This window comes from Arachis ipaensis, chromosome B03 (assembly GCF_000816755.2).
Source record: "Arachis ipaensis cultivar K30076 chromosome B03, Araip1.1, whole genome shotgun sequence".
Classification (NCBI taxonomy): Eukaryota; Viridiplantae; Streptophyta; class Magnoliopsida; order Fabales; family Fabaceae; genus Arachis; species Arachis ipaensis.
Window position 1 is genome coordinate 57,194,337 of NC_029787.2, and position 11,205 is coordinate 57,205,541.

General features: G+C 35.9%; 1 long non-coding RNA gene across 1 annotated transcript; it reads right to left on the reverse strand.

Annotated features, from left to right (window-relative positions):
• On the reverse strand, positions 10,460 to 10,741 carry LOC110269699. Its single transcript, XR_002358461.1, has 2 exons — positions 10,594 to 10,741; positions 10,460 to 10,513 (listed from the first exon to the last, which is right to left on the reverse strand). It is a non-coding gene; the product is annotated as an uncharacterized LOC110269699 (long non-coding RNA).

Sequence of the window (11,205 nt, forward strand, 5' to 3'; positions counted from 1 at the left end):
TTCGCTTAGATGCATTTGAGAATGCAAAGATATATAAGGAAAAGGCAAAGAGGTGGCATGACAGGAAGATAGCTTCCAAAGTCTTTGAACCAGGGCAGAAAGTTCTGCTCTTCAATTCAAGGCTCAGATTATTCCCTGGAAAACTCAAATCCCACTGGAAAGGACTGTATGTGATTACAAGAGTATCACCTTACGGACACATAGAACTTCAAAGAAAAGATCCTGAAAACAGGTTTACTGTCAATGCACAGAGGGTCAAACATTACCTTGAAGGAGATATAGAGCCAGGAGGCTCAACACTGTTACTAAATTAAGTATAGTGAAGTCCATCTAAAGTCCATTTTGTTTTTCTTTCAATTGTTAGATTCATGATCATATGCATTTTTCAGTCAAGAGACAGAATTTTACAACAGTAAAAACAGAACACTCTGGATGGAGTGTTGAAGTTGAATGCCAGGTAGGGTATCCCTGCTGGGCGTTCAGCACCTATCATGGGCAGCATTGCTGGCGTTGAATGCCAGCCAGGGAGCAGCCCGTGGGTGTTCAAACGCCAATGCAGAGGGTAGAGAATTTGAATTCCCTAGCCTCTCAGGACTCGTAGGACCCATAGAAGCTCCACCTACCCCCACGTTCTTCTACACCATTGTGCATATTTGCTCGAGGACAAGAAAAACTCTTAAGTTTGGTGTTGCAAATGCTTTGCTTTTTGACTTCTACCACTCTTAAGTATGGAAGAAGAGGATGGAGCAAACTAGGAAGCATGCACATGAGCCTGTGCAGCCACCTCAACAAAGACAAAGAAGTGACATTGAAGAGATCAAGCACTACATTGGATCCTCAAGGAGGAGCACTAGCCACCATCATTCAGGTGGATTCATTCTCTTTACACCCTTTTTTGTTATTTTTCTATTTTCTATCTATTTATTTATCTGTTCTCTTGTTCTAGTTGCATGATCATTTGCATTGATGTCTTAAAAACTGTAAAATGTTCTATATGTCTCCCACCTTGCTTAAAAGAAAACTTTTTTTTTGAAAAAAATTAAGAGATACATGAATTTCAAGTTTAAAATAAGAGTAATTGAATTATGTTGATGTGGTGTCATTTGCTTATGTTTTCTGAATGTATGAATAAACAGTGCATAGTTGAAGTTGGAATTTTAGAATGTTAGCTCTTGAAAGAAAAAGAAAAAAGGAAAAAAATTATTGATAATCTAAAAAATCTAAGAAATTGATTCTTGAAGCAAGAAAAAGCAGCAAAGGCAAAAGAAAAAAAATTATATGTATGCGAAAAAGAAAGAAAAATGGCGAAAAAAATAAAATAAAAAGCAGAAAAATCCATTACTGCCCAAAAATGCAAGAAAAGGAGGGCAGTTTGAAAAAGCCGGTAACCCTTTAAACCAAAAGGCAAGGGTAAAAGGACCCAAGGCTTTGAGCATTGACGATCAGATTTTTGACGGTTTAGAATTTCACAATAAACTCTCGTTGCTAGTATAGTTTCTAAACCAACAAGGAACCCTTTCGTACAAAAACTCGTTTGTCACTAAAGCAAATCCAATAAAAAGAATAACCGAAGTATTTAAACCTCGGGTCGTCTCTTAAGGAATTGCAGGGAGGTGTAGTTATTATTGGTTGCGGAAAAGTATCTTTTTGGGTTTTTGAATGTTGAACAAGAAAAAAAAATGGCAAGAAATTGAACTAATAACTAAGAAAAGGCTCTTGGCAAGGTATGAGAACTGGACGTCCTATCCTAGCTATCTTTATCAATTGTGATGAGAATTATTTATTTCTCCCACTTAGTTAACCTCTAACCATGAAGAAAAGTCAAGTGGACTAATCAAATTGATTCCTCAACTCCTAGTCAACTCCTAAGGAAAGACTAGCTTTAGAGGGATCCAAATCAACCAGCAACATTCAATTAACAATCAACAAAGGAGTTTGATAACTCAAGAGTCTTCAATTACTTAAGCAAAGCCAAGAAGATAAAAACCTACTCTAAAGTCCAACCAAGCATTTTATCAAACACTTGGAAGACATAACATAAAAACATAGAGAACTAATAAGAGATAATAAAATCTAAACAACCTATTGAAAGCATCAATAATATAATTTGAAGAGAGAAATCATAAATATAGAATACCTCAAATTGCATTAAATAGAAAATCAAATCTAAAATAGAGTTCATAAACCAAATTGGAGAAATAAATAAATCAACAAGAGAAAATAGATAAACAAAAGAACTAGAACAAATAAGAGTAGAAGAGAACTTAATTAAAGCAAAGTAGAATTCTCAAATTAAGAAAAGTTAAACTAAACCTAAAATCCTAACCTAGAGAGAGAAGAGAGTCTCTCTCTCTAGAAACTACATCTAAACCTAGACTTATGTGTATGAATTGATGAATGAATGATTCCCCCATTCTGCAGCCTCTATTTTGTGTTCTCGGGCTTGGAATTGGGCCAAAAAGGAGCCCAAAAATTGCTCCTAGCGTTTTCTGCAAGTTTCTGCACATGACGTATATCACGCGTACGCGTAGGTCACGTGTGCACGTCGTTTGGCGAAATTCCTTGTCACGCGTATGCGTCGCTCATGCGTGCGCGTCGCTGCCAGCTTCTCAAAACTTCATTTTCGCACATTCCTTCCACTTTTGCATGTTTCCTTTCCATTCTCTAAGTCATTCCTGCAATATACAGCCTGAAAGCACTCAATATACAGATCATGGCATCGAATGATAATAAAGGATAATTAAAATTGACAGTTTAAAGGCCTAGGAGACATGTTTTCAACTATATCACAAAATTAGGAAGGAATTGTAAAACCATGCAGATTATATGGATAAGTGAGTAAAGAATTGATAAAAATCACTCAAATCAGCACAAGATAAACCATAAAATAGTGGTTTATCAATCTCCCTACACTTAAACATTAACATGTCCTCATGCTAAGCTCAAGATAACCAAAAGAGTGAAGACAAGATTGTGGAACTTATGCAATGCAACCTATCTAGATGTAAGCTACCTACATGAATCATGTTATGCTAATTACTATATATATATATATATATATATATGTGTTTATATATGTGTATGGTCAAATTGAGTCAACTTTCCAAGAAATTATATATGCACAATTAAGGACTAAATCATATCAAAACACATTCACAGTTGAGTTGAGTTAATCAAAAGAGTTCACAAACTTACAAGACAAGCAATGATCAGTTATGGACATATGGAAATGAGCAATTGAACCCTCACTGAATTTATATGTGCACTCTAATCACTCAGTGTTTGTGGTTAAACCACTCAACTCTTTTCTAATCATGCTTTCTAAAACTTTTTTCTTTATCTAACCAATCAACAAATATTAAGTGTACAAATGCAAACATCATGAGGTCTTTTCAAGGGTGTAATGGGGCTAAGGCAAAGGTGGGGATATATGTATGGCCAAGTGAGCTGTAGATTGAACCTTTGACTAACCTAAGTTCTCACCTAATATACACACACTCTATATAACTCTAAAATCATGCCTAGCTACCCAAAATTTCCACTTTTGCATCACATTCTCATGTATTAAATTTTTCTTTAATTTCACCACATATGCATTGATCTTTTATGAAACTTAACATTGGGGTAATTTTTTTCTTCCCTTCTCCCCTTATCAGTCAGGAGAAGGGAAGGTAGCAGCCAACTCGAAAGAACCATACTAAGTGTTCAGAGGTACTGGGAAAAGGTCACCACAAAGTGTCCGACCTCGAGGGGCGAGAGCTACCAAGGTCATGGCATGCCTGCAATCTAAGAAGGGCGCCAGGCCGAGATATAAAAGATTGCCCGACCTAGAAAAGTAACCACTAATCATGTACACACTTTTATTCATATCTTCATTTTATTGCTTAAAAGTTTGTAGATTTCCTAAAACGTTTCCTACTAAGACGCCCAATTACGACAGGTCGGCAAGGTGAAAACCAAATTCAGCGCCCGATTACGACAGGTTGGCAAGATGAAAACCAAAATTCATCGTCCGATTACAAAGCGACAGGTCGGCAAGGTAAAAACCAAATTCATCGATCATAACAAAGTGAAAACCAAATTCACTACTCGATCATAACAAAGCTACAGGTCGGCAAGGTGAAAATCAAATTCACCACCCGATCACGACAAGGTCAATAAAGTTATAAAAAGTAACCCATAAAAAAGGGATCACTAAAAGTAACTCGGACCGAGCCGACGTGAAGAAGTTGGACGAATCAATCAAAGCCACAAAAGTTATAAAAAAGTGATCCATAGAAAGAGACATGGGAAGGTCCAACTAAAAACGGATTACTAGAAAAAACTTAGAAGAGGCTGACATGAAGAAGTCGGCCCAAGCCAACGAAATCTACAGCTTGGACCGACAAGAGAAGTCGGACCAACGAAAAGTGTGCGCTAAAAGGGACATAGCTTTGCCCAAAAAGCCACGGCTCCACGACAAGGCTATTGAAATTGTTCAGACTAACTAAAAAGGGTTCCATGAGAACACTAAAAAGTTGTCGGACAAGTTAGCCCAGAGGTCATCTTGCCCAAAGACAGACAAAACAAGATCTGATCAAAAAGAAGTCAGACAGCAAAGTGCCAACACTCTACAAAGATCCACAAAATGGACAAAGACATCTCGCAATGGCCAGAGAATGGCCAGAAATGCTTTGCTGAAAGGTACGAAGTCTTGAAAAAAGACACTACTTAAAAGGCAAAAGCACAAATCCGAACGGCGCTAAAAAATCATCCAAACAAACTATAGAAAGGTTCCTCATCGGAACACTACCTAAAAAGTTGTTGGAATGTAACTAAAAAGCCCAAGGAGCAAAGTCGTACAGGTCGACGTCAGCTAAGAAGAGGCGCAAGTACGATCTCAAAAAAGAACAAGCCAAAAGGTTGGGAAACAACTTAAGGCTCAAATGTGCTTAGCTAAAAAGGATACAACTCCGCTCAAAGAAGGCACAATCTCAAACAGGGCTACGAACATCATCCGAGACTAAAAAAGGTTCTATATAAAGAATACTAAAAAGTCATCAGACAAGTCACTAAAAGCCCGAATATCAAGCCGCAAGGAGAACTTCGCCAAAGCAGAGGGTTGTCAACACAAACTCAAAGTAAGGCGTGATCCAGAAGGCAAGGGTAGAAAACCCACACTACCACTCAAAAGAGTTAAGACTGGGAAGTACCAAATCTCTAGAAAATCTGCAAGGATTGCAAAGCAATGAAGAAACAAGCCAGATAGATGCTTGAGCACGACTCCCTCAAAGGGTTCGAAGCTAAGAAGCACGACCTCACAAGGAAGATCGAAGCTCAAGCAGGGTTTCTGTTCATACATCGGTTCAAGCTATAAAGGACCGGGTTGGCCAACCTCTTAGAAGGTTGGCCCATGACTGACCTCTTAGAAGGTTGGCCCATGACCGACCTCTTAGAAGGTTGGCCCATGACCGACCTCTTCACAAAGAGCTCTGCCAAATCGCCATAAGAGGCCCAAGCAGGCCCAAACGAAGGGACACAGCCCAATCTAAAGGCAGCCAAAGCCTAGAAGGATAAAGGCGGTTCCCCTTAAAGATAAGATGACTTCACTCAAAGATAAGATAAGATAAGATAACTATCTTATCTCCAAAAAGGTCACTCCACACTACTATAAATATACTGGAGCACCCAGGTATAACTCATACTCTGATTCTACTAAAAACCTGCTTAATACCATTGCTAACTTAAGCATCGGAGTCCCTTGCAGGTACCACCACCCTCCAGTGACGAAGGATCAGCACTACCAACTAGTCGGACACAACTGCTCCGGCCACCAGCTCTAAACAGGTCGGACACAGCAGCACCGACTACCACCGCAGATGTCATCCAAGATCGACCTACAGTTTCAAGTAACCCTCAGAACAGTAGGTTAGATCAGAGTTCCAAAGGTACAAATAACAAGCTCTAGCCTGGCTTTCAAAGCAAAGACTGACCAGAGTATACATATACATATATATAACCCAAAAAAGTGACCCCAAATATATGACAAAACACCTGTTTCTCCATGTCAACCTCTAGGAGGGACAAAATACAAAATACAAGGGTGGAGAATCTATATACATATATACGAAGCATAAAAACAAAATACAGTAATCCCAGAATAACCAACTTCGCTTGCAAAGGGAACTCCAGATGCTTACCGAGGTGCATCTCGACCTGCATATGAAAAATGACAATATATATATATATATGGAGTGAGAACCAGATGTTCTCAGCATGGTATTGGTTCCCACATATATAATATATAAGGTCCCAAAAAATCCAGAGGCGATCCTAGAACTCCGATACTCAGATTAAAAGCTTAAAGATTTAACTGGAAACTATAAACAGGGTAATCATCTAAGGCTCTTAGTTCTAACTAAATCATTGAGTTAATTCCAATTTATTCCCTCAATCTATCGACTTCTTCCAATCCTCCAAAACTTCGGTGGAACTGCCCTCGTCACTCCTCTGCCAGATGAGGGACATCTCAATTGCACAGACAAACAAAGCAGACAAAGAAAACACTAGTAGGATACAGTTATAACAGGTAGCAAGTATAGCAGGTAACATAATAATCACAAAGGAAAACCCAAGTAAAGCATAAAAAACAAAAGAAAGATACACAGATGATGTATGTCTGTCCTATGGCTGATGAGTCTCATCTATCGGTTATAAAGCCAACCCGACAAGTCCTGGTAGCTAACCGTGGACAGAACACCAAACATGGACCAAGTGGGACAATGCCGCAACCCTTGCATCTTACCCGCGTACCCGGAGCAGGGACAACCTCACCTCTGCCTCTTACCTAGACGGTGTTACAGTTCTTGACCCAGAGCAAGCAGCGACAGAAATCAGCCCTTACATCTTACCCGAAGCCTTGAACTTTCCCGGAGCAAGTGGATATCACCACTGCATCTTACCCTGCTTATTGACTCTTACCCAGAACAAGTGGATAGCACCATTGTGTCTTACCAGGAGTCACATTCAGAAACACATTTCATTATCATTAAAATTCATAATCATTCACTCATTAATTCGTCTTCCATACATTCTCAACATGTCTACACTTCCTTAACATATATCTGGAGCGAGTGGTCATTGCCACCGCCTCTTACCCGGTCACATGCTCATACATCTCAATTCGTATCTCACTCGTCACATGTAATACCACCTCAACTCATTCATGCACTTCTCAGGTCTCCTTCCATACTAATTCTAACTTACCAAATATACTTACTTTTATTCCGTAACACAAACCTAGCTATCGGGCCCTCAATAGAGTTTTTAAAGGTTTGAAAAATCATAGGAATGGTCAATAGTTCAAAAATAGTCAATTTTTATCAACCAAAACACTTCCAAATAATACAAGAATATGGCCGATTAGCTACCACAAAAACAATCGTAAAATCATGGCTAATCTGACGCAAAATATAATTTGTGACGGATTAGCTGCTGCCTAGCAACTAATGCTTTCCTCGCTAATTACAAGTCGCAGATCAGTGAGGTAAACACAATAGTCACTAATTCATCAGAAAGTTTTTTGGCTACCGATTAGATAATCAGAAATGGATCACTAAAGTAAAAGCTAATTCCATAGAAGAAATGGACTAAACGATAGTCACTAATTAGTGACAAACTCTATTATAGCAGACTCATCGCTAAATGCAGGCTAACTTCGTAGACAAAATAGAAAGATTAGTTGACACTAATTAGCGAGGAATTTTTCCGAACCTAACTCGTCGCAAGTTTTCCGCTAATATGGTCACAAATCTGTCACATTTTATAGCAAATCTATAGCTAATCTTTGAAAATCCTTAATCAAATTTGTAGGAATTTTGTTGCTAAACCAAAGCTATTCGAAATGATAAAGTAGAGTTATGAAATAGTCGCTAATTTTGCTAGGAAATAATATAAAGTCAATTAGTTGCAATACTATCACAAAATGTCATCGCAAATTCCTTTTAAAATAGTAACAAATGATAGGTATCTCACAAATGTTGCCATCATCAATAGCGAGTATGTCGCTATACTAAAATAAACCTCATATTTTTTATTTTAGTCATTGAACTAAAAGAATTATATCACATACAGAATAAATGAGTTTATCAAAATTATACATGTTTAAAAAAGTTCAAACCATGTTTCAAGAAATAAATGAGTTTATCAAAATTATACATGTTTAAAAAAGTTCAAACCATGTTTTAAGAAATTATGTATTGAAGCTTAACCTGAAAATAACCAAGCATTTGGGCTTGATCAAATGCCTACTCTATCTTTTCAATAGCTCTCAATAACATGACTTAATTAGTAAACTAACAAAAAAAAATCTCACTTATAATATAATATAAAAGTAAGTATTCACTTACTTTTTTAGAGATGTTTCAATCTGGCTACACAAATATGTTCCTGCTTCTATAAAAAAAATATAAAAAAGAACATATGCACCTAAGACTTGCACCTAATCAGTTCCTCATTGCACATTGAAAATTAAAAAAATATAAAAAATACAAATAACACCTAAGACTTGGCATATCAATTGCACAAAGAACATATGCACCAATTTCACCTTCAGTTTCACCAATATTGTCATTTATACTGGGATCAAACTGTAAAATATCACAGAAAAATAACATCGGTAAATAATAACACATCAGTTAATCAAAATAAAAAATAGAATAATAATAAATTAAACGCAAAAAATAGTAGTTATCAGAACAGCAATGAAGATTAAAAAAAATTAAAATCAAGAACAAAAACTAATAGAACCAATAAATTAAAATAAAAAACTAAAAAATTCAAAAAAAAATAGTAAAAGCAGCCAACAGTAAAAAACAACAAATTAAAAATTAACAAATAAAAAGTTAGCAACAACGAAGAACAACAAATTAAGAACAGAAAATCAATAATAAACAAAAAATAGCAAGAAGCCAATAACAACAAATAAATAGCAGTAAAGAACAACAAACTATAGCAAGAACAGACAAAATCAAGAATAGAACAAAATCAATTGTCTTGAACTAATTAATTGATTGATTGATTAATCAATAAAGACCCAATAATCAAGCTAAAGTCAAAATCAAATGAAATCACTATACCCCTAAAAAAGTAGCTAATTTAATTTCCATTTGAAATTACAAACCTTGCTACATCGTAGGCAAGTAGAACTTCTGGAGTCTGCCTTGTCTCTAGAGTCATCTTAGCGAGATTAAGGAATAGCTCTGCAGGTTCAACGTAGGATAACTTACTTATTTTCTTAGGTTTTTCTATTGCCAATGAAACATTAAAGATAAGAGCACAACAAGGACAACTTACTTTATAACCAGGATGCTTATCCAATTTAAGGAGAGCATAATAGCCTCAAAACTTTTTTTTGGTAGGCACAAGTCTTTTTTTCTTTCTGTGATCATCATACATCTGAAACAATTCAACCGAAGTTATGTTCATATGTTCAATATTGAAGTGAGCATCAAAGTCCACAGAAAATCCTTCTCCTTTTGTGTCTTCACATAATTCATGTATTATAATGATGTGCAATTGGATCTGAAACCACAAAAATCAATAGCCTCCTGAGTTTTAAACTTTTAACCATCACTAGATATTGTTCTTACAAACATCACCAAGCAGATGCAAGTTCTTGATAAAAGGAATCGGAACCTTTAGAAAATTATTTTACCAATAAATAAATATGAAACTACTGTATCTGTAAGTAGCCACAATATATATTTGTATTGAGCCTTAATCAATATAGCATATAAGGAACTTGCAGAAAAAATAGATATTATTTCCACTTCAATAAGAGAAAATCATGTTTTATTATACTTTTGTTAAAAATAAAAAAGTACCATCTGTTCAAGCATAGAATAGCCCCTTAATAGAAAATGTGCTGCATTCTCAGGTCTATTCCAATTGATCTTATCCTATTCCACAAGAATTTATATTCACTAAGAAACCTCTCAACATACGGCTGATCTAACAAAAAAAAGTAGATAATCAATTGTCTTCTACATTATGGGCATTGGTAGAATCAAGCTCGCTTCCCTCTCTACTATCCTACTATATTGTCATGAAACATGATAAGTGTTACTAATGACAATCACCTTAACTGCAAGAAGTTTGCTGGTTATATTTCTATCCCCATCCAAGCGTTCATATTGGTCAAGATCCCATTTCCTTTTACGCTCTCACTACTCAGACTCTAAAATACAGAAATCTCAAGTATTTTTATGCAAAGATCAAGTTCTTTATGCAATAAATTTGTTTAGACTTTAGACATATCTTTGAGTATATATATATATATATAAGATAAGAAAGGGAATTGAATTTGTGTCAAGCATACCTGCAGTACACGAGAATTCACAGAACCAGCCAAATAAATAAATAAAACCAATTTGAATTGAATCATCTGATTGTTGTGATTTCTTTGTATTTTACAGAACACTAACAACCAATCTGAAAATTATGCACAAACCTTCCATAACCACCAAATCCCCAGCTGCACAAATGGATAATCTTAAGTTATAACTTATTTTACAGAGCTAAAATACTGAACTAAGAAAGTAAAGAATTACTCACAAGTAGACAAAGCCATTCTTATCCACCGCCAGTAAACATTCAAAAAGAAATAATGAGTAGATGAAAGAAAAGATTAAATAATTGAGATCAATAATGGAAAAAACAAGCACATGTGTGATTTGTCCCACATGCCACTTTGACAATTGTTTCCAAGACAGAGAAGCAATTGCCCGAGGATCTGGCTGGGGTACATACACCAATTTCACAGAGCTATCCTTGTAATTATATTGCAAGTAAATGCAAAATATGTGAAGCTTTCTATTCATTGTTGCACCTTTCGTGCAAATATTTACTAAGATAACACAATAAAACAGAGCAGGACCACAACACGAACAATTAAAACACAATAAAAAATTACGCAGCAGCAACAACAAACTTTTCCAAAGATTAACAAGGATTATCAAAATTTCAGGCTTTGAGGACAATTTCAGTCTCAATTTTTTTTAGCACAGCACAGTACAACAGCAGTGAGTAGAGCTAATCATTCAAAGCAAGAACACAGAACAATACAAAGAACAAAAACAGGACTAAAATGAATCAACTAATCAGTAATTATTCAAACCAAAAAAATAGCTAATCAATCAATGATTCAAATTTCAATTAGTAGCACTA